Source organism: Salarias fasciatus, chromosome 9, assembly GCF_902148845.1.
Source record: "Salarias fasciatus chromosome 9, fSalaFa1.1, whole genome shotgun sequence".
Classification (NCBI taxonomy): domain Eukaryota; kingdom Metazoa; phylum Chordata; class Actinopteri; order Blenniiformes; family Blenniidae; genus Salarias; species Salarias fasciatus.
In genome coordinates, this window is record NC_043753.1 from 6,455,081 (window position 1) to 6,477,107 (window position 22,027).

Below are 22,027 nucleotides of genomic sequence, written 5' to 3' on the forward strand. Positions count from 1 at the left end.
TCTGGACGCTAAACAACAACCCAGCGCTGGAGTGTGACAGAAGGTGAGTTAGCTTGTGCTCACTCTAACCTCTTTAAAATCTGCTTTTTAACACTTATGAAACGTTTTTATGAATGAACGACACCTTGAGGGGTTAAAGACACACGTGACGAGGCAAACCGACTATGTGTCCGGTTACATGGACCTTCATTTCCCCTGTGAAGGGTTTGGTTTGAGTGGACATGTGTTAGCTCGACCTAAGTGATGTAAAACCTGAAGAGGACACACACACACACACACACACACACACACACACACACTTCACACTTCACACTAAATTTGAGTCTATTTGGGGCTGTGTATGATTTTAGTATGGGTTATGAGATCCCCTGATGACATTTTGTGATTGTTTGTGCAGTTTTTGTGTGTTTTTTGCATTGTTTTGATATTTGGGCAACTGTTTTTTACCTGTGGTGTTACTTTATAGCTGCAGTTTGTTCTCGTGGTCAAATGTTGTTCTCGTGGTTGAGTTGCTTGGTGCATTTGAACTACGGTTGAGGTTGTATGTGTCATTGTGTCTGTTCTTCACTGCCTTTCTCTGCCTGAGTTGCTAAAAAAGTCTCTTGTGTTTATCAAAGACTATTAGTAGTAACTTTTTTTGACTACTTCTTCTCCCTGTTAAGTCAAAAGTGAAAAAGCTACGTCGCAGTCATCAGCTGCAGTGTCCTGCAGACTCCCAGCATCAAACAATTCACAAAAACCCACCTGAGCAACACAATGATCACTGAACTAAAGGACAATGATAAAACAGCAATAAGTGCAGAACAGTAAACAGCCACCAAAGGTGTGCTTTTAACCTTCCTTTAAAAATATGGACAGTCTCTGCGGTGCTGAGGTTCTCCATCAGGCTGTTCCACAGGCGAGGGAAGTAGTGGCTAAAGGCCGCCTCACCGTGGGTCTTGGTTCTGGCTTTTGGGACGCACAGTAGGCCGCTACCAGAGGACCCTGCGAGGGTCCGTATGTTTAAAACAGATCAGCTAAATAAGAAGGAGCAAGAACATTAAGACATTTAAAAGATAATAAGACAACATTAAAATCGATCCTCAAGCAGACAGGGAGCCAATGCAGCGACTGCAAAATTGTGTAATGTGGGCCCGCCCCCTGGTCCTCCTCAGCACACATGTGGCTGAATTTTGTAATAATTGGAGATTTGAGGTTGCTCTTGTTGGGAAGACTAGAGAGCAAGGCATCACAGTAAAGCTGCATTAGCACCTCTGTGCTGGCCTGAGAGAAAAACGGGCGACTCTGGTTGTATTCTTAAGATGATGAAGACACACCTTCTTTATATTTGTGGAAAGAAAATTCAGCTCAGAGTCAACAGCTAACAGCTGTAAGTTTGAGACTGCGGTAATACCAGTATCTAAGCTAACAGGTGCTTCACTGATGCAGGGGGTTTCAAACAGGTGATGGAGGCAGGTTTGTTACTGGCTCAGTGAGGCAGGAGCCTCAGGTTTTCAAAATCATCTGGCGGGCCAGATGTAATTGTTCATGGGCCAGTTTTGACCCGCGAGCCGCCAGTTGCCACCCACTGTTTTATAGTCTTGACATGGCCTTTTTCTTTGACTTAACACATTTTTTGGTGTAAATGTTTGTGTCGATTTTTCACCTCTTGTGGCCTTTCAGTGGCTTTTTCTGTCTTCTTATTGGTGGGTCTGCGTACCTGTGCAGCTCTGTGCTCATTTATTTCAATTTAGTGCTCATTTTTTATGCATTACTGGTTATATTCTCTGTATTTTCAGTCCGTTTGAACCTCTTGGGTTTTGTTGTGCGCATGAGCGTGGTTCCTTTATTTGTTTCGTTCGCTAGTGAAGAGGTTTACTTGTGATTGTTAAGGTTAGGATGAGGGACAGGAAGTGGATCATATCAATGCTCATCCTCATAGAAAAAGGAGTGTGTGTGTTTGTGTGTGTGTGTGTGTGTGTGTGTGTGTGTGTGTGTGTTACAGTATGCTCTTTAGCTGTGCATGTGTAAAAGGTCAGAGACACATCCTGTTTGTTGATGCCCTGCTGTCTTTAAGTGTAAAGGTCAAGTGTGCGTGTGTGTGTGTGTGTGTGTGTGTGTGTGTGTGTGTGTGTGTGCATTGGCATGCAGCAGATTGATCGTACAGGATTTCCTTTGGTAAAACCCTGCCGAGGTTACTTCAGATTGAATATAAAGTCATTTTCCACATTAAATGTGTGAAAAGCCTCTATATTCAGGCTGGTGTTCAGTGTGACGGCTGCGGCCCGGTGCTGGTCCATGGAGGACTGAGAGAGACATCATTTATATTCAGTACTTAACCCCCCCTGCGTATACCAGAATGGTTTGACTCAACTTGACGCCTGTCAGTCACCATCTCCTCCTGGTCGGACTGGAGCTGAAAACTGGAACAAGTGACAAGAAGCAAGCTAAATCCCAGACCATATGAGTGTATTTTAAAGAGTGTCTTTTAATGAAATCAGCATAATTGGAAACTTTTGTTGTGCTTTGGTTGTCCGTTTCCACGGCAACGCTGCGAAAACAAGTGCAATTAAATACCAGTGTCATTTTTAGGATAATTTTACAACTTGCAGCAAGTTCTTCAATTAAAGTTCGGTTTAATTTGTAAAGTTTCTCATCAAAATACCTCGACGGGGTTTTATGACTTGAATTGATTTAAACTCAGATCTGTGAAAGAGGTTATATCACTGATATTCAAACATGCCCTGACTACATTCTCACTAATCAAACTTATTAATCACAGGAAGCCCCTTCAGACTGAACAGCTTAAATTGTAAATTTAAAGTAAATGTACAAACACTAAAACAATGTTTTCAGGAAGAAGCTAGAAAAAAACACTTTAAGACATCAATGTTTTTGCAGTATTATGTATTTTGTATATTTTTTCCCCCAACAAAAACATCTTTTTCAGTTGCACATCAGTGGAGAAAGCTCATATATTCGGTCTTATCTGTGTGATTTGCTGTTATTGATCTCGGCGGTATCACACAGAAAATGCTCGTCTGGGACGGCGAGCCGGGTGCACTGGCAGAAAAAGTAAGTTTCCTGGTTAAGACGAGCGGCTCCGGTGGACAATCACTCCATCAAACCGCGGGAGGATGAAGTCTTCCTCGCCGAGTCCAGATGAGTTTGTTTGATCCCTCGCTCCGTTTCTCTCTGGCTTTGAGTTGGCCGCTGTGAGCTGCAGATTGAGTTTTTTTTGCTCTCCGCTCTTCTTTCTGCCTCACCGATCAAGGAACCCCCCCCCACCCCCCACCCCTTCCTCCCCCCCACCTCCCCCCCCTCCTCCTCCCACCTGCCCAGCTTTCTTCTCCCTCCAACAAACATCGATCACTTCCTTCGTGTTCAGACCTGCGGAAAAAACTCGTCTGGGACACGTCGGCCCGCGACCCCAAACTGATCGCTGCAAATCCAACCGACAGACCGGCCCTGCTGGCATCCGTCCATCCATCCGTCCATCCATCCGTCCGTCCATCCGTCAATCCATCCATCCATCCATCCATCCGTCCATCCATCCATCCATCCGTCCATCCATCCGTCCGTCCATCCGTCAATCCGTCCATCCATCCATCCATCCATCCATCCATCCATCCATCCACCATCATCCATCCACCCATCAATTATCCATCCATCCATCCATCCATTCATCCATCCATCACCCAACCACCCCCCCACCCTTCCATCCATCCATCCACCATCAATCATCCATCCACCCATACATTCGTCCATCCATCCATCCACCATCAATCATCCACCCATCAATTATCCATCCATCCATCCATCCATCCATCCTTCATTAATTTCCAGCTGCTTCAAAAGGACAAAATAGTTATTTTTCGAGGTAACTTTCCAAACTCATAAATTTATGGGCTGATATTTTTAGAGATATAATTAGAGGACAAAACACCAAATCAGGAAGGAAAGAAAAAAAAACACTTCTGTCTGCGGAAAACGTGGCAGGTTTAAGAAAAACAAATTCTGAACTGATCTTCAATTAATGCTTCAACTTTGGAAGAAAAAGAAAAAGAATTTTATTATTTAGAGAATGAATTATGATTTCAAAGGTAAGATTCCAGTTGTGATCGTTACTGAAGATGCGTCCAGTCTTTATCATATCTGTTTCTATGTCTTTGGGATGTGCATCCTCAGAGTTCATGTTGGGAACAAATCTGATCACATCCTCTGACTTCGCTGAGTTTGGTGTCGCGGTAATGAACCTGACCTCTGCTTTAATTGGAGGAATACATGAAAATAAAGTGGAAAAGAGACGAACGCTTTGATGTGGAGCCGGAGAGCGTCCAAACCAAACCGAACGGAAGGGAACATCTGCACTGAGGATTCTTTAGAGTCACAAACTGCACATCTGCAGGGACAAAATCAGACACAGCCGGATTACAAGCCAGGTTTACGCTCCTTAAATACAAGATTTAGCCATGATTGCCAATCTAATTCAGTATGTTTTATTCAGTTGTATTCCTTATCATCCTTAATACCTTTTTTAATAAAATCCTGAAAGGATAATGACGTGTAAGGAATCGGCACCTTGTATTTACCGTCTTACGCTTTGATTGCATTTGAATCTGACTTGGTGAGATTTGAAAATGTGTTTGTTTTGTGCTTTTACTTTGTATTTAGTGTCATAGACTGAGCCAAACAAGAGTTATGGTCACTTAGTTTGTATGACTGGTGATGCCAGATCGCAATAATCACTTCACATTATATTGTGTAGATTTAGAGTAATTTTGTGTGAAATTTGCTCAATGAAGTATGAGAGAAAAATGATGTTCTTGTCCTTTTCTTGTAGTTAGAACCTGATTATCAAGGAAAAACTGTTGTTTTTAGGTGCGCTGATAAGGAAATTAACGCACTGCTAGCATGTAGCTAATACTCAACTTTATTTCTGTATCCTTTTCAGAAGAACTCAACAGCTTCACTTTAATAATCAAAAAAATGTAGCTTTAAACAAAATCCCTGCACATAAATAATCAGCACAGGCAATATGGCAAAAATATATAAAACAGACCAAATAAGAAGTTGCAGATTTGAGGCTCATCAGACGATTTAGTTCCAGCATCCGAGGCTTTTCGTCGTCGAACACGCGACCCTTAACCTTTAATCCTTCACCTCCAGCTGCTCGTGTTGCACCTCGAACTGTTCGTTTAACCAGAAGCTGCTAAACCCTGCAGCGAGGGAGACGTACGAGCGCTGGACGTCCTCCTGCGGTCTAAATGAAGCCAGCTGCCGGTTTGCCCGGACGGTGGGGGAGGATGGCGGGGGGTGGAGGGGGGGCGATCAGAGCTACAGCCTTCATTAGCTTTCATTAATAACAGGGGGGCCATCCACCTGCAGCCCACCGCCTCGGCCTTCGCCCGTAATTACCGTCCGCCGCCGGCTCGGTCCGGGGAGACGCTGCCTCCGGATCCCGTCTGTTCACTCAAACCGTCTGGAAATGTGAAAAGAAGGAAGCAGTCGGACTCATAAAGTAAACAGATGTTTACTCGCCAGCAGCAGGTGATGGAACAGCGGGGCGTGCTGCCAAATCTCAGCTCCACAAAACACACAAGTCTGCAAAGCGTTTTTTTTTTTTTTTTTTTTCTTTCCCAGACGGAATTAAAGTTTTCAAGACGGTGTTCAGATGCCGTGTTTCATATTCAGAGTGGAAAAAAAATAACTGTCATTTCAGTTGAATTAAGAAATCAAACAAAGTTAACAAGCGAATGGAGTTAAATGGAACTTCATTGAACTTTTGCAAGAAATTGACGAAACTAAACACGCACCAACGCTCAAAAGCTGTAAGGAATATACTGCATTTTCCACTTTTTTGTTTATCTATCAGGCTTTTCACCCTCAATCAACCCTGGGAGTTTTTCCGTAGCATCGTTCTACTGTCATACAGTGACATCTAGTGGTTTCAGATGGTATGTACCTTCGTATTTTCACATTATTTTCACTTCTTCTTAATATAACTTGCATGACCAGCCAAAATACTGTCAAAGTTGTGACTCATAGTCTGGGAAATACAGTGAAACACTGTTTAAATTCCCCCACCTGTCTTTAAGCAGGACCATATTTCTCAGAGTCTGAGTCACGTCTGTCCAAAAAGGCATCATGAAGGTGAAAATAACATTTAAAACTTGAGATCAGTAAGGATAATTGAAATATTGGAGACATTGGTAGAGCAGCTGTTAGATTCGTTAAGGTGTGTAACGTCCTCCCAGGCCTTCCTGCTATATCGTGAATGTTTTCCAAAGTTTTCTTCTGGTTGATATTCAGCAGTACGTTGACTCAAAGTGACTCCCTCTGGTGGTTTTGCTCCAGATGCTGATTTCAACTCGTTGGACTCGTGGAGGGATAAATTATCCCTGTTTTTGTGTTTGTCGAGCATAAATGACTCTTTTCAGAATCAATGGGAGACTTTTTCAGATCCAATAAAAGCAAAGGGTTTGGGGAAACACTGCAGCTGAAGGATATATGAGCCAGTTTAGCTACTTAACACTCTGCTTTATCATGACTGTGTTTGCTTCACAGGCTTTCAGGAGCTTTCATTCCTGAACCCATCTGTCTTTCGGAGCCCAAACAAAACTCAGAGAGTAAACTACAATAATAAAGTTTAAGGCCGGCAGCTAAGCGCCAAGCTCATTGTAAAACTCATCAAGCCCGAGAGCTTGAACAGATTTCTGTGGAATTACCACTCAGCAAACGCTGTTAGCAGGCTGGCGGCTACGAGGAGGAAGCTAGCGAAGGCGGAACACGGGCGAGTCAGCGCCACGCGTCAGAAATCAGAGTAATCCCAGCTCAGCCGTGCAAGTTTGATTCTGACTTCTTCCTCTGTTTAATTTGAATGATAAAACGCCGAATCCCAGCTGGAGCGAAGTCTGTGTTTCCCGGCTCGACGCTCAGAGCCGCGGCCAAGACCATTAGCGGACCAGTGGCCGCCATCGGCAGCACCGCGTTCGCTTCAGTCGATGTTTTGTCTCTTGGCGTCTTTCCTGACTTCTCCGTCCAGGACTAATGAGAGCCACCGAGTGAGGCTTCAAATGGAGCTGCGTCTCGTCACATCGCTGCACGGGCCACTGTAACGAAGACCCGGCCTGCCGTACCGTACGACCGACACTCGCTTCTGAAGAATCCAGTTCGGCCAACTGTGGTCGTTTGATCAGCGAGATGATCCCTGATCCCTCCAGCAGTTGGGGAATTTATTTATCAGCTCCGATTTACAGAGGAAATGTTATTAATTAAACAAACTACATGGAAGATAAGCATTAAAAGTGAATAAATACCTCAAGGGAATTTATGAAAATACCGTAATGGACCACAGTTCTTCAAAAACTGTCAGGAAGCAGGAAATAAACTCTTCAAAGTTTCACAGTTGGGTAAGATGGTTTTATTCACATCATACAGACATTTTTTAGTTCTATTCATTCTAGTTGGTGCAGTTGGATCTGATTAGACCTTAAAGTTTTTCTTTTCTTTTCTCAAAATCGTCCAATGCCCACTTTTACTTTTTTACTTTTACTTATAGATGTGCTGAACTGAAACCGTCGAGTTCTTCCTCTGGGGTTGTTTGTTAGTTGTTTGGCCTCGTTATTACAAAGTTTAAGGTTTAGGATTAGCATTGAAGGCTTTTTCAAGAAGCAGATTACCTCGATCTAAAGTCGTATTTTGTCGTTTTAGTAGATCCAGTTGTGGCTTTTTGCTGAATATCTTTGGGAGGACTTTACGAATGGCTGTGGTTCTGAAAACCGTCAAATGAGCTGAGAAAACCGTTTTTATGGGTTTTTTACCTTCTTACCTGCTGGCTTATTTCCTGCGTGACTGCGCGAAAAAGTGTGAATTGGCGTTGATGGGAGTGTTTTGATGTGTCATCCGGGGGGATTCTGGTATTTCCAGAACAGACGTGAGCAGAGGAACTCTGCGTGACGATTGATCCGGTCGCTCCTCGGCGCCATCTGCTCGTTCAGACTGAAACGCTCTCCGCCAGCAGGTGTGTGTTTATTCGGTCCTCTGTTTCACGAGACGGGAGCTCTCGGTCTTTTTAGTTTCCAACCTGCAGCGTCTCAAAGCCTCCTGTCGCTCTGATGAACTTCCCCCCGACTCGGCACTACATTTCCCAGGAGGCCGTTCTTCCCCTCGGCGGTCCCGCCGGGGTTGTAAACCCTGGTCTGTAATAGCGCGGTGAGCTAATCGTGTTAGCGGATGGCGGAGCGTAATGATGTTAGCAGGCTGCAGATCAGCGGAGGGTCACGAGAGGGCGCCGATGGGCAAATCACTCATTAAATAATAAAATAACTGCTTCTCTTTCTTTACTTTTCTTCTCATTTGTTTCTTTTTCCTTTTCTATTCCCTTTCTTCTCATTTCCTTGTTCTGTTTGGTTTTCTCACCATGTTTTCTTTCTTCATTTGTTTTCTGTCCTGTCTCCTTTCTCCTTTTCTTCCTTTTTCTGCTCCTTCCCCTTTTTCCTTAATTTCTTTTCTTCTATTCTCTTAATTTTGTTTTTGGATGTGGTTGTTGTTTCGTTTCTTCTTTTTCTGTGTTTATATTTATTTCTGTTCATTCTCCCTTCTTTCTCCAGTTCTTTCTCTGCATCCTGTCTTTCCTTCGTTGGTTTTTTTCTTGTTTCCTCACCTGGTTTCCTCTCATTTCCGTTTTCTCTCCTGCTTCTATCCTCACCTTTATTTCCCTTCCTCCCTTTTTTGTCACTTCCCTTTATTTTCGTTCTTTTTCCTCCCATTTCTATTTCTTTGCTCATCGCGCCCATTTTCTCATTTCCAGTTCTTATTTCTTATTTCCCTGGAGGCACTTTGTGTGTGTGTGTGTGTGTGTGTGTGTGTGTGTGTGTGTGTGTGTGTGTGTGTGTGTGTGTGTGTGTGTGTGTGTGTGTGTGTGTGTGTGTGTGTGTGTGTGTGTGTGTGTGTGTGTGTGTGTGTGTGTGTGTGTGTGTGTGTGTGTGTGTACATGTCCTCCATCTGTTGTAGAAAGCCCTTCCTGGACCTGCTGAGCCCACCAGACCTTACTCTGAGACACACACACACACACACACACACACACACACACACACACACACACACACACACACACACACACACACACACCCTCTCTGCATGCTGAGCGCTTATATAACATCACAAACACACATGTTCACATTTTCATCCTCATTTCCTTCATGACGCAGCGTTTTTTAAAATAGAATGAATCAGCTCCAAATTCCTCCTGAGATGAGCGACCATATATGGAAGAGGCTAAATGCTCCTAATCCCAGGCGGAAACCCTTCGGTGCGTTGACTAAGAATCAATTAAATCATTTTAACTCGACGTAGAGGATAAAACCTCACTATTAACACATTCATTTCTTTGTATTGTAAACTTAAATGCACAATTATGATTTTTAATTATCTAAAATGTAAGATAAAAAGTTCAGCTAAATTAAAAAAACGTGAATCTTAAAGCTGTGGTTTTTTCACTAGAAGCGAAGTCGTCTAAACGTTGTCTTGCGGTGAAAAGCTTGTTAAGTGCTGGTATCGCTCCAGATTTTCTTCGTTAGGCTCTCCTCTTTCCTGTGTTTGCGTCGTCATGTCGGCACGCTGCTCCTGTTTCTAAAGCAGAGACACTGGTTTGGATCAGGTGAAACATGCTAGAGGCCTCCTCCGGCAAGGGGGAGCAGGCTGTCTGACAAGAACATTTCTCAGGGAGGGAATCCACTGCCGGCCGCAGACTTAAAACATTTAGAGCAGCTGAATGTGGGATTTTCCACACGCCGCCGCCGTCTCTCGGCCTCCGTCTTAAATCCATGTTTTATGACCGACGGACCCTCGGCGGAGCTTCGGCCGGTCAGCTGAAAGCGGCGAGAGCGGAACATTCAGGCGCTAATAAGGAGGCAGCCGAGCGCGTCGGGCTCTCCCAGGGCCCGGCAGAGGGGATATAAAAATGTCGGAGACGTCCTCTGATGTGTCGCTCTGCTGCTTTAAACAGCTTCTGTGCAGAGTTTCCCTGCTACATTAGCCCATTTTGTATCTTATATGTAAATATTAGGACTGACTGTGCACTTAACGGCACTACATGGAGCAGTTTCACTCTGAAAACACCTAAAAATACTAACTAGCCACAGCATAAGCGATGCAATGCAACTTTGCACCACTAGATGGTGCGATGAGTCACTTGAGTTGTCATCCAGTTCAGGAACACAAGAAGAAATGATGAATCGGACATGACAAAAACAACAAAATACCACAAGATCTTAAACTTTTAAAAACAAGCCTGAAGAGTATTGACCCACCGCTGCCCCCAGTGGACAAAAATAGTGTAAAATGTTACACACTGTGCATTTTGAAATTCTGAAAGTAGGTAAAGCTGATGTTATCGTTCAGGTTAGTCTGAAATATGATTATAATCATGCGATTTGATCCTTAATAAAAAAAAATTGAATGTCGGCATTATTATGTGAATATATGCAAAATATAAAGAGAATGGGTGTAGATTTAAAGATGAATTGTCAATTTCTCAAAATACGAGGACACATTACTCTATGAACCAAAATATTTTAAAATTAAAATTGCCAATTTGAATAATAATTGTCAAACATGAGGCAAAAAAAAAAAAAAAAAAATGTATATATATATATATATATATATATATATATATATATGAAAGTCGATAACTCCATTTGTCAAAAGTCTCTGTGAAATGAATGAAAAAAATTAAGAAAAGTCAAAAAACATTATGTAAAATGAAGGAATGCACTGATACAGATTCTAGAATTGGGTTGGACGCTGCGCAGAGTTCTCATACTCGTTATAGAACTCTAACAAAACCCGGCTCGTATCACATGACGTCAAATTGACCACACAGAGGCGGACGAGCAGAAAAACACAGTCGCAGTGTTTTCTCCAGCGTTTCCAGAGAATGTCCTTTTCCCTCGTTTACGCGACGATGGAGTCGGAGCGCTTTCGAAAAGTTCCATTTCCAGTGCCTCCGTTGTCGTCGGACAGCCGAAACGTTTGTGTTTTCACTTGAAGATGTGATCATAAATGGCCTCTAAGCTGAACTGGAGAACCTTCCCGACGGTGGCGCCAGGTGAGTCAGGAGGTAAAGACTTGATATATCGATCCTCACTGGCCAACAGCATTGATCAGATTTATTCCAGTCCAGATAAATGTTTCCTCTACAAGCTTCAATCAGAGTTACAGACCACCGAAACAGAGCTGTGTGTGTGTGTGTGTGTGTGGGTGAGAGAGTCTGAGAGCTGATTTATCTTCGTGTTGGGCGATGGAGACCTGCTGGGTCTGGATCTGACTGCAGCTGAGGAGCTGTTTGTAATATTGATGTTTTCTCCCTCAAAACATTAAAGAATTTATGAGGCGAAGCTCCAACATTGACGGCCGGCTTTTAATCTGCTAAAACTCAGCTCTCGGCTTCCCGTGGAGGTTCGAACATGTGTGTGGGCGTGACGGAGTGAGGTCTGGTGGGCTCTGCAGGTCCAGGAAGGGCTTTCTGACACAGATGGAGGACATGTACGTATACACACACACACACACACACACACACACACACACACACACACACACACACACACACACACACACACACACACACCGTTTGTTTTCATGCCTTGTATGTTCATTTCCTGCAGAGTTAATGAAAGCTACCCTTTATTTTGCCAAGATGCTCAAATTTAATAGTTTGATTTCGATTAATTTCTGTTATTTATCAGAGGAGAATAACTTTAAAAATGAAATAAAATGATTTTTAAAATACATTTTAAAATAATAGGAGGAAAAATATTATCTTGAAATAATATATCAAGAAATATTATAAATGATTTGTAAAAATTCACAAAAGTGAGAAAATAATAAATGAAATTAATAAAATCATCAAGAAATATGACTTGCTAAATAATGTGTTTTAAATGTTTATTAAAATTTTGTACTAAATTTGAGTAAACAGTGACTATTTCTCGTTGCACCAGAGAAAGTTCCTTTCTCTTCCCAGCTAATGTGAGAAATATGACTCCTGGATTACGTTCAGTGTCACGTCGATGTGTCTCAAACTGAGCTGCATGAAAATGTGTTGCGAATTCCGATGATTTTAACAGTCTGGAGAAGTTTCTGGGTAAAAGTGAACATAATGGAGGACAGGCGAATCCTCATCCAAGATGGCCGCCAAGTTAGCTATGTCAAAGAGACTTCTAATGACACATGAAGATGTCTCTACTCATTTATTCTATGATGACAAATTAGTCAATGTTCAACAAAGAATTTACATGTCAGTGAAGAAATTCAAGTCTTTGTGTCACCTCAGCGTTAAACATTTAGCCGCAAGCTAACGTTAATGTTATTCTCACATATTTAATCTTAATTAAACTTCACTTAACTCACTAATTCAGACATCTCATAGATCTTTATACTATTAAACACACACACTGATTAATTTTGCGGCTTTACATTTCATACTTTCTGTGTTGGAGGATTTGGAAGCTGCTGTCTGATTTCTCCCAGCTCGCTGTCAGCGGCGTCCTCCGGGTGTGACTGCAGTCAGGGAATCCGCTATCCCATAATTACAACACGACGCAGACACATCTGCTGCGGCTGAAAATAGACAAAACGCTCGCACCTAAAAGAAAAAAAAAGAAAAAAGCGAAAGAATGTTGAAATGATGCTAATCAGAGACGCTCAGAGGGGAGATTTTTACAGGATTGTGTCAGTTTTCATGTAATTTATTCAAATTTCTCACAGCCTGCAGGTTTAATTCTGTTACTGTTGTTAAAAGGAGGAACAAGTCTGATACTCATGTTTTCAAGTTTCCATACTTGGTTAACTCCTGATTCACTTCATGAAATTACATCAATTAGTGGGATTAAGATGCTCTATAATCTGGATGGTAGTGGAGGAAGATTATCAATAATCTAGATGATGGAAGAGGCTCTATAATCTAAGTGATAGTGGGAAGAAAATACTTTATAATCAATCAAGTTTTCACCATTTCTTCAACTGCTTTCACTTGCAGAAAAAAAAACAGCTAACTTCACAAGTGACACAGTTAACTAATCCCAAATTGATGCAACTCAGAGAGGGATTGGATGAGTTGAGGATTAAATAAAGCCACTGAATGCTTCAGTTGCACCTTTTGGAATAAAAAGTGTTCCTCCTCTGAGATGTCAGTCCTGGCTGCAGTCTCCAGCCCAGCTTGTGATTTAGACCCAGCACAAACGGTTAAAAGTGATCGATCAAAGGTTTGATCTGTGAGAAAAGCAGTTTTCTTGCCAGGCGAGCATGACAGCAGCGCAGCATCAACAGAAGTAAACTTTTTTTTTTCTTTTTTCTTTTTTTTTTTTTTTTTTTTTTTTTTCTCCTGGCGTTTTTGCCGGCTCCACATATTTCCCCGCCCGGCCCCGTGCTGAATCTGACAGATCAGGGAGGGGAAAAACGGCGCTGGGAGACGGCGCGCCACGCAGGATGATGGATTGAGATCGGCCCCGGTCGTCCCTCAGGACGACAAGACGGCCCGAGACGATCGATAACAGGCCGGCCTCTTCGGACTCAAACCGCAGCTTCAGGACGGAGGAGGCAGGATGCAGGATGCAGGATGCAGCAGGAGGGTCGGGTTGAAAACTCCATTGAAGAGTTTCTCAGCCAGACGAGTCCCCATGAAATAGTGATGAGCGACGAGGAAGAGAAACAAGTTTTACAGTGAAAATGAATAAATGAGAGTGGATGAATAATGCAGCTTTACCTGAGGTGGAGCTCTGGAAACATCCAGAATCGGAGTCCAGGACACTGGGACCGCTTTGTTCCAGTTAGCATCTCAGGGAGGAATTCTTCGTCAAACACAACACGCTCAGGTTATGCCCTCATGATCGCCCCATGAATCAGTCAGTCTGGGACATTTTGACCTTCAGGGGCGCCATCACACACTGAGGCGAGGATTTATGCTCCGTTTTCAGCACAGTTCGAGTGAAAACGCACAGTTTTTAGTGTTTTGTGTTCATAAGGCATCATTTTAAAAACAGTGGAGTTATCTTGTTGAGCGCTTATTGAGCACTGTTATTTTTTTTTGCATTTTATATTTTGCACAGTTCCATAACACAGCCAGAGCAATTGTGAGAAGAAAAAAAAGAAAAGAAAGGGAAAATGCACAGAGAACAATTGAGGAAAAAATAAGACAAAGTAAAAATTGAAGGAAAAGGCAAAAAATAAAAAAAACAGGAAAAACATTAACACAGTTTCAAGGGTAGCTAAAAACTGTCTTTTAGTTAGAAAATGTACATAATAGCTAAAATGTAATAGCTACAGGGGCTGAAGTAGCCAAGATGCACTAAATGGCTCAACAGAATGAAGAAAAGTTTAAAAAATGGGCACAAAAAATTTCTTAAATGTTCCTGTATGTATGATTTACTGGCGAGTCGACACAGTTGGATTGTTACTCCGGGCGACCGTCACCATGTGCAGGAGAAATATTTAGCATGTTGTGTCACAAAAAAAGTTCAGTTTTCCCCCGTTTCCACGGAGACGGGGTCAAAGCGTTTTGACTTTGAGCGCCGCTGTCACAGTTTCTCCAGAGGTATGAGGAGGAGAAACAAGCTTGTGTGTGTGTGTGTGTGTGTGTGTGTGTGTGTGTGTGTGTGTGTGTGAGTGAGCGTTCTTGTATTTCTATCCTTGTCGGGGCCAAATGTCCCCACAAGGATAGCAAAACGTGGAACGACGTGCCTTGTGGGGACCTTTTTCCGGTCCTAAGTAGGAGAAACAGTGTTTTCTTGACCATGTTGTTGTTACTGAAAAAAGTAAAAGTGCAAAAACATTTCTTTAGGGTTAGGCTTTGTTGTGGTGTGGGTTAGGGAAAGGGTCAGGGTTAGGGGCTAGACATGAATGGGAGTCAATGGACGGTCCCCACAAGGATAGAAATACAAGACTGAGCGTGCGTGCGTGTGTGTGTGTGTGTAAACAGATTGGATGTGTGAGCGGTCTTTTTGGGCGTCACAGAGCTGCAACCTCGGCACTTTTCTCCTCCGACCATAAAACCTCCTCCTCCTCCATCATGTCACCCTCCTCCTCTTCCTCCTCTTCCTCCTCCATCATTTCAGACTCTCCTCTTCCTCTCTCCCACTCGTTCCTTCATCCTTTTCTTCTCATACTTTCTTTTCCATCGTCTTTCCTCAGTTTTCTCTCATTATTTCATGTTTTTATTTATTTCCCTCCATTTCTTTATTTTCCTTCATTTTCTTCTCACCTCCTCCTTGTTTGCTCCCTTCTTTATTTTCTACTCCTCCCTCCTTCTATATTCTCCTTCTCTCCTTTTCTAACGTCTTCAGAATTCTTATTTACTTTTTGCCTGTTTTTTCCTCTCTTCTTTCTCGATTCCTCCTTTTCTTTGACACCCTACCTTTTCTGTTTTCCCCTCCTCCTCCTCATCTTACTTTATGATTCTCCAGCCCAGGCTGGATGTAAAGCTGCTTGTCAGAACGCCGCCTGCCTCTGAAATCATAACATGCACAGATACGACTTTATTACTGCCGGAGCAGGAGATAAAAGGAGGGATGACAGAGGAGGAGGAGGAGATGAGTGAGGAGGAGCAGGGGAACGTGGAAGCACTGAATCAGCAGGAAGTGCCACAAACAGCCTCCATAACAACTCTGTAATCCTCCAAAATCCCCCAAATCTACCAGTTTTTGCATGGAGGGAAAGTGAAGCTGAGACACTGAGAGTCTGATTTTCACTGGAAACACTTTAGTTACTAAAGTTTTAAACCTTTTCTTCTCTCAAATTGCTTGAAATCAATGTTTTTCCTGGTCATGAGACTCGGCTTGACCAGGCTGTTTTCCTCGTCCTGAACCGATGGAAACCAGATGCTGCCCTCTAGTGGCGGTCGTGATTCTGAAGGCAGCAATGCGGAGAGGAGAAGGTGTGTGGTGAAAGCGCATCGTTTTTGCGTTTTCATTCCAGAGAAGTGAAGTCAGCAACATTTTGAAATTAATGTCCAGAAACTCGGAAACGCTGAGAATTAAGTCGCTGAAACGTCGGGTCAAGAGATGGCACTGTAACTCCTGAGGAGGAGGAGGAGGATGAGGAGGAGGAGGCAGTGAAGATGGATGGTGGGTCATTTGGGGACACACTGTTTTAAATAAACGCCGCCGTATCATAAATTCCGCAGCTTCCCTGCCGACTCCATCCTGTCGCCGCGTTCCTCCTGCTTTAATACCCCAGCTGTCCTGCTTTACGAGCGCAGAGCCACCCTTCATATTATACATACGACTTATACACAGCTCATATACAGTTCTAAAACTGTCAAATATTCTAAAACTATCCAACATTCTAAAAATCTCACACATGCTGAAACTATCTTGTATACCTTACATTCATCTGAAATGTAGCTCACACACAACTCAGAGTTTATAGATAGCTCATGTATGGTTTATATAAAACAACCTCTATAGGTTTCATATGCGGTTCTCATACTGTATATAATACATACTGTGTAGCTTGCATATAACGTTCTTCAAAAGCAGGAGACGAATTGTTCACAGCTGTTCTACAGGTATCAACAGCAGAATGTGACGAACACTGTTGGCGTTCGATCTTATCAGTCGCACCAGATCCACTTTCCCTCTTCCAGCTCACTTTAGTCTGAACTGGTCCCTGGATGCTCTCCATACGGCGGCATCTACTTTCATTCTACTGAATCACTCCTTAGACATGTTTCCACCTTGGGGGTTTGTTTGTTTGTTTGTTTGTTTTTAGCGTGTCGCTCTGTGTGCGCTCACAGCTCGGAGGGAGAGTCCGGTGTCAGCAGGTTGTGTAACCGTCGTTGTTGGCGAGCGACGCGGCGCTAACGGGAATCGAGGCGAGAGCCGGAGGACGTGATCCTCGTGCCAGAGAGGGAGTCCCTCTGATGGGAGGGGGCGAACGACTACGACACTCCTCCAAGGAGAGAGAGAGAGAGAGAGAGAGGCCACCTGTTCATTTGCTGTCGTGTTTCCATCACCTCACTGGACTTCTGTTGACTTCTTTTCATTTTCTTTAAAACAATGAAACCTGCCGGCTCTCAGCGGATGAGTGCCGGCCTCATGGAGAGAAGTGAGTTCTGTTAGCAAGATCTTTTCATGAGTGACGTTGGGAAGTAGACCAGTGAAATCTGATTTAATGTAACCTTCTCCATTGAAAAATAATGAAAAGTGAATTTATTCATCGTCAACTGATGATGTTTTGTCATGAAAGCTCATTTTTACATCGCGGGAGAGCACACTGAACATGGTGAATAAAGCAAAGCTTTTGTAGTGAGATGAACAGATGTAGTGGATTATTAATCCTTCAAATGTAACAGCCACCACTATCTCATAATTTAGTGTTTCAAATATTGCATTGTGTTTATTTTTCCACTCAGAAGCACCTTCACAAATTTGTTTTTCATTGACTTTTACTCAGCAATTAGAGTTCCTGGCCTCAGAGGTACACCGGTTCGAATCCCAAAACCTTAATGTGACATTTCAAACAAAACCGTATTGTTTTTTTTTTTTTGTTTTTTTTTTTTTGCGTTTTCGTTTCAGAAAAGTTTTGTGTTTACACAGCAACGTTTTAAAAATGATGCCCGTTTACATGGAAACGGCAAAGATGCTTAAAACGATGTAGCTAGCATGGCGGGCTACAATTTGCCACTTTTGGTGGTTTTTGTAATGAAATCACACAAACGTTTGTGCAGAGAACAACATGATAAAAACATCAACACTGGTAGTACGTGGGAACGTCTTTCACTACAAATGTTTTTATGTAATCGAGGCCTGGCTGTGGCGACTCCCATATACGGAAAAGATATGAAAAAAAGTAGAGCAGCCAAACAGAGACGGACTCCTTCCTGATGTCAGGGGTGACATTTATCGGACGTTACGTTTAGCTGCCACTTATTTAAGCGTGGACGTGAAGGAACAAAAACTCTGGAGTTAAGAGGATCTGTAAATTAAGTTGAGGCGCCAGTCCACAAACAGTCGCTGAAATACGACTCCAGACGACGGTGAATTTATGCGCTCCGAACATTGAACTGTAAGCATAAATTGGTGCTTACTTAGGGTGGCTCTGGAACCCTGTACACACACGCACGCACACACACACACACACACACACACACACACACACACACACACACACACAGCAGATTTAGTGCGGAGGGATTCATTCAGCCTCTAAAAAGTGACACACTGATAGAGAGAGGTGATAAATTACACACTGCAGAGAGAGCGAGAGGCCTGCAGAGACTGTACAGTGTGTGTACGTGTATGTGTGTTGCTGAACTTGGTGTTCGACTGACATCCTTCTCATCACGTGAGGGTTGTGGCGTGCTCGCTATGCATCGGCGTAACCTTGGTAACCGCCGGGTCGTAATTCCCGCGGCTTGCGTCCAGATGGCGGCGCCGTTGCCGCTGCCGCTGCCCGGCGTCTCGTCTCCGTGACTCCACCAGCCAGCAGAGCGGTTTTTCTAATTGAATTTAGTCTTCCAGTTTTTGTTTTTTTGTTTTTTTTCTGGGTATTTTTGGGGGACGGAGCGCCAGAGCTCGTCCTTGGCGCCGTCTCCGTTTGCCACCTTTCGTCAGCTGGCGGCGTCAGAAGTCACATCGCGGCTTCGCGGTTGGCTGCTGCCATGCTGGTTAGTCAGAACAACTTCTTGGCAACCAAACAAGGGATTTTCTCAGCAACTTTCACACATGATGAGTCACGTTTGTCCTCCTCCAGAGATGCTCGCGCGGCGCGCATTCTCTCGGCCTGCTGCACCATCGTTTGTCACATTTTACATACCTGGTGCTTCGTTTGTTCTCTGTGAAGCCAGCCGCTCTCTTCATTCTCTAATTCTTCCATAATTGTCTCCCACCATTTAATCAGACGGACGCAATAAGCTGCAGCACAAAGCTCAAAGACGGGCTTTGATGTTTAAAAGTCCATGATTGACAATAAGGTCAGACATGTCTGTAAAAAGAAGATAGTTAATTATAGCTAATTGAAGCGAATGCTGCTTCTGTATCGAGAAGCTACAACATTAAACTGAGCTGCTTTTCATTGCAATTTTCAGTCAGAACTCAATTGTCTTTTAGGTTTTAGGAGCCCGTTTACGCAATGTTTTCAAGTTTTGTTGCATTTTAGGTGTCCGTTTACATGACAGTGGTGTTCAGAACTTCTTAAAAATGGATTCTAATGTGGGACTTTTTGGAAATGCTCCAATTCCACCTGAGTGGAAACAAGGGAAAATTTCCTGAAAATTAGCATGCAAGGCCACTGTTGGTTGTTATTTGTAATGAACACACACACACACACACACACACACACGTATACAGACAACAATATGTCTTTTCATTAACAATTTTTCTCCGTTTCTATGGCGATGGAGCGTCAGTCAACGTTTCTTGAAAATGCCACAGAGATTTCATGGAGACTTTTACCCACTTCTGGAAGAAATGAACCTCCTCGATGTTTCTGAGACCCGCTTGGAGGCTGGAGAAACTCTCCAAGATAATTCAACATTTTTAAATTTCCCAAGACTTGCCGGAGACGTCGCAGAGACTTGAGTCGCCATGAGGTTGACACTTAATTCTCTAAAATGTTGGGAAAGTTTTCCTTTTTCATTTGAAATCATCGTGTAAACGGGGTCTGAACTCCCAGACCGTACCCCTTCTCATTATTCATCCGGACTCATCCTGAGATTTATTCATCCGCCTGGAATTTTCACTCTGCCGCGGCTCTCCGAGGACGCAGGAAGTGTCTGACGGTGTGGAAAAGGTGAAGAAGTCCTTCATCCTGCCTGATGGCAAAAGGTCATGTGACATTTCCAGACAGTATATAGCCCGACCGGCAGTGGATGTCCGTACGTGACCCTGCAGACTAATCTCATGATGCTGAATTTAAAAAAATATCAGCATGTCTTTTCCTTCTCCATGAAAATATTTCCCAGCAGCCTCCATCTTGGCTCCTCTTTCTATCTCTTATTTTTAAAAATGTATTTCTCTCTCCTCGGGACTGACCTTCTTCTGAACATGTGATCAGCACCATATGCCGGTTCCCATGGCGCCAAACACCGCCGCCACACATCCTCATATGGACGCCTCCGCACACTCACATGCGCTGTAAATACACACACACACACACTCACACAGTGTGTAATAAAGTGCAGACGTGGCATTCAGCAGCATTTAAAGCGGAGAAACTCCCCCAGTCATGATCTATTCATCACATTAACAGTGAGTGGACCGAAACCTTTATCATCTCGACCTTTACAGGGGCGTTAAAATCGACCTTTAATACATAAGTAACAATAATGATCATAATTCTGTCGCCTGTCGGGGATTTGTTCTTTATGGAGGTGCAGATATTCTGTATTTCCATGGGAAGTTCCAGGTGACCTTGAACAATGAATTCCAGAGGGAGGAGGTCGGGGCTGATGGATGGATCGGAAAACTTTATTGACGTGATTAAATGGAAATTGTTGATTATTAGAACCATATGTATCAGATTTAAAGGTTCAAATTGGGCCTACTTAGGCCAAAAGGTCAAATTTATGGCGATTGCTAAGAATATAATATGACGTTTTGAGAGTGACAAAGTGCATGTTTGGCTCAACAATGTGTCATGATCTTAACCAAGGTGACTTTAAATGATGTTCTCTATTGGTTTAAGACTCAACAAGTTGTTTCTGGAGCCTAATCTACTCAGTTCCATTCTTTAATATTGTTACCGTAGAAACAAGATCACTAATGTTCAATCAAACTGTTGCTTCTGTTTAATCGAAGGCCGCTGCTGTTCATGACTAGATCCTTCAGAACCATCTTCTGATCATGTTCAAGGAACGAAAACTTGCAAGAGCAAGAGGTCTGGGTGGATGGAAGGATCTAAAACTGTCTTTCTTGAGTAATTCAGACAGCAGAAATAGGGAGAACGGAGCGAAAAGACAGTTTTAACAGGGAGGGAATGGGTCTATAGAGCATTAACACAGGAAATCACGGTTTAAGTCCTGAGCTAGGATTTTAAAATGAAATACTACCTTGGTAGGGATGCACGACACATTGGGGTTGATGTCCGTATCGGCCGATATCAGTCATTTTTAACAGATATTTGCTATTTTTTCATTAACTAAAACTGGTGAGATTTTACCAGGCTTTATTTATTTCCCTCCAGAGTCAAGGTTAGGTGTGGTTAGAGTTGCTTGAAGTTGGGTAATCTATAAAAATAAGTTATAGTTCAGTCATGGTTCTGGTATGTTTAATTTAGAAGTCACATAGATGTGAGTTGAGATGACTTGGATTGGTTTACACTGTGCAAAAACAAACAAAAAAAGAAAAGAAAAGAAAAGGAAAACTACTTGTTTCAGTGTCTGGACATTGACTAAATTTACAATTCAGGTTAGAAATCTGACACTAACAATTTGAGTATAAACTGATGTGAGTTATGTAAGTTAGCCTTAAACTAACACTGTTATTTGATTGCATTTGATTTCTATTTGGAGCTTTAGAAAATAAAGAAATGAAGTAGTTTTCATTTTCAGTGTTTACATATTCTCCAAGATACATAATCATCATGGAAGTATCAAGATTAGTCAATATCAGCTGCCATACATAACTGTAATCTTAGACATCTGCATCCTTAGATCTTATCTGGAGCATCACTGGCTGAGTTGCTGTTTTAAAACCCAAAAGGGTTTCCTGTACCTATCTTTGGTCCCCTTCCTGTACTCGACAGACTTTCAGAGTCAGCGGTTTCTTCTTTATATTTCCATTCAGATCAGTCGGCTCAGATTTCTCCTCAGTTATTTCCTTAAGGAGAAAAAGAAAAAGGGACGAGTCTTAAAATTTCTGAACAATAAAAATGGCGTCTGGCGTCAACACAACAGACTCTGTAGGAACGACTGAGCCTTACTCCGGGTGACGCTGTACTCTGTTCTGTCGTCCTTGGGTAGTCAGTTCTATTTTTGACTTAACAGACTTAAGCAAAGTAATTTTAACATAGATTGCTCCATCAGATGAAATAAAGTAGATTTACTTTCACA

At 42.8% G+C, this 22,027-nt stretch overlaps 1 protein-coding gene across 1 annotated transcript in view; it reads left to right on the forward strand.

Annotated features, from left to right (window-relative positions):
* The first annotated feature begins 20 nt into the window (after positions 1-20).
* Positions 21-22,027, forward strand: part of fars2 (phenylalanyl-tRNA synthetase 2, mitochondrial) — a 92,006-nt gene continuing 69,999 nt past the window's right edge. Inside the window, exon 1 of the mRNA XM_030099051.1 lies at positions 21-43. The gene's annotated coding sequence lies outside the window, so the exon portion shown is untranslated. The remainder of the gene's footprint in view (positions 44-22,027) is intronic.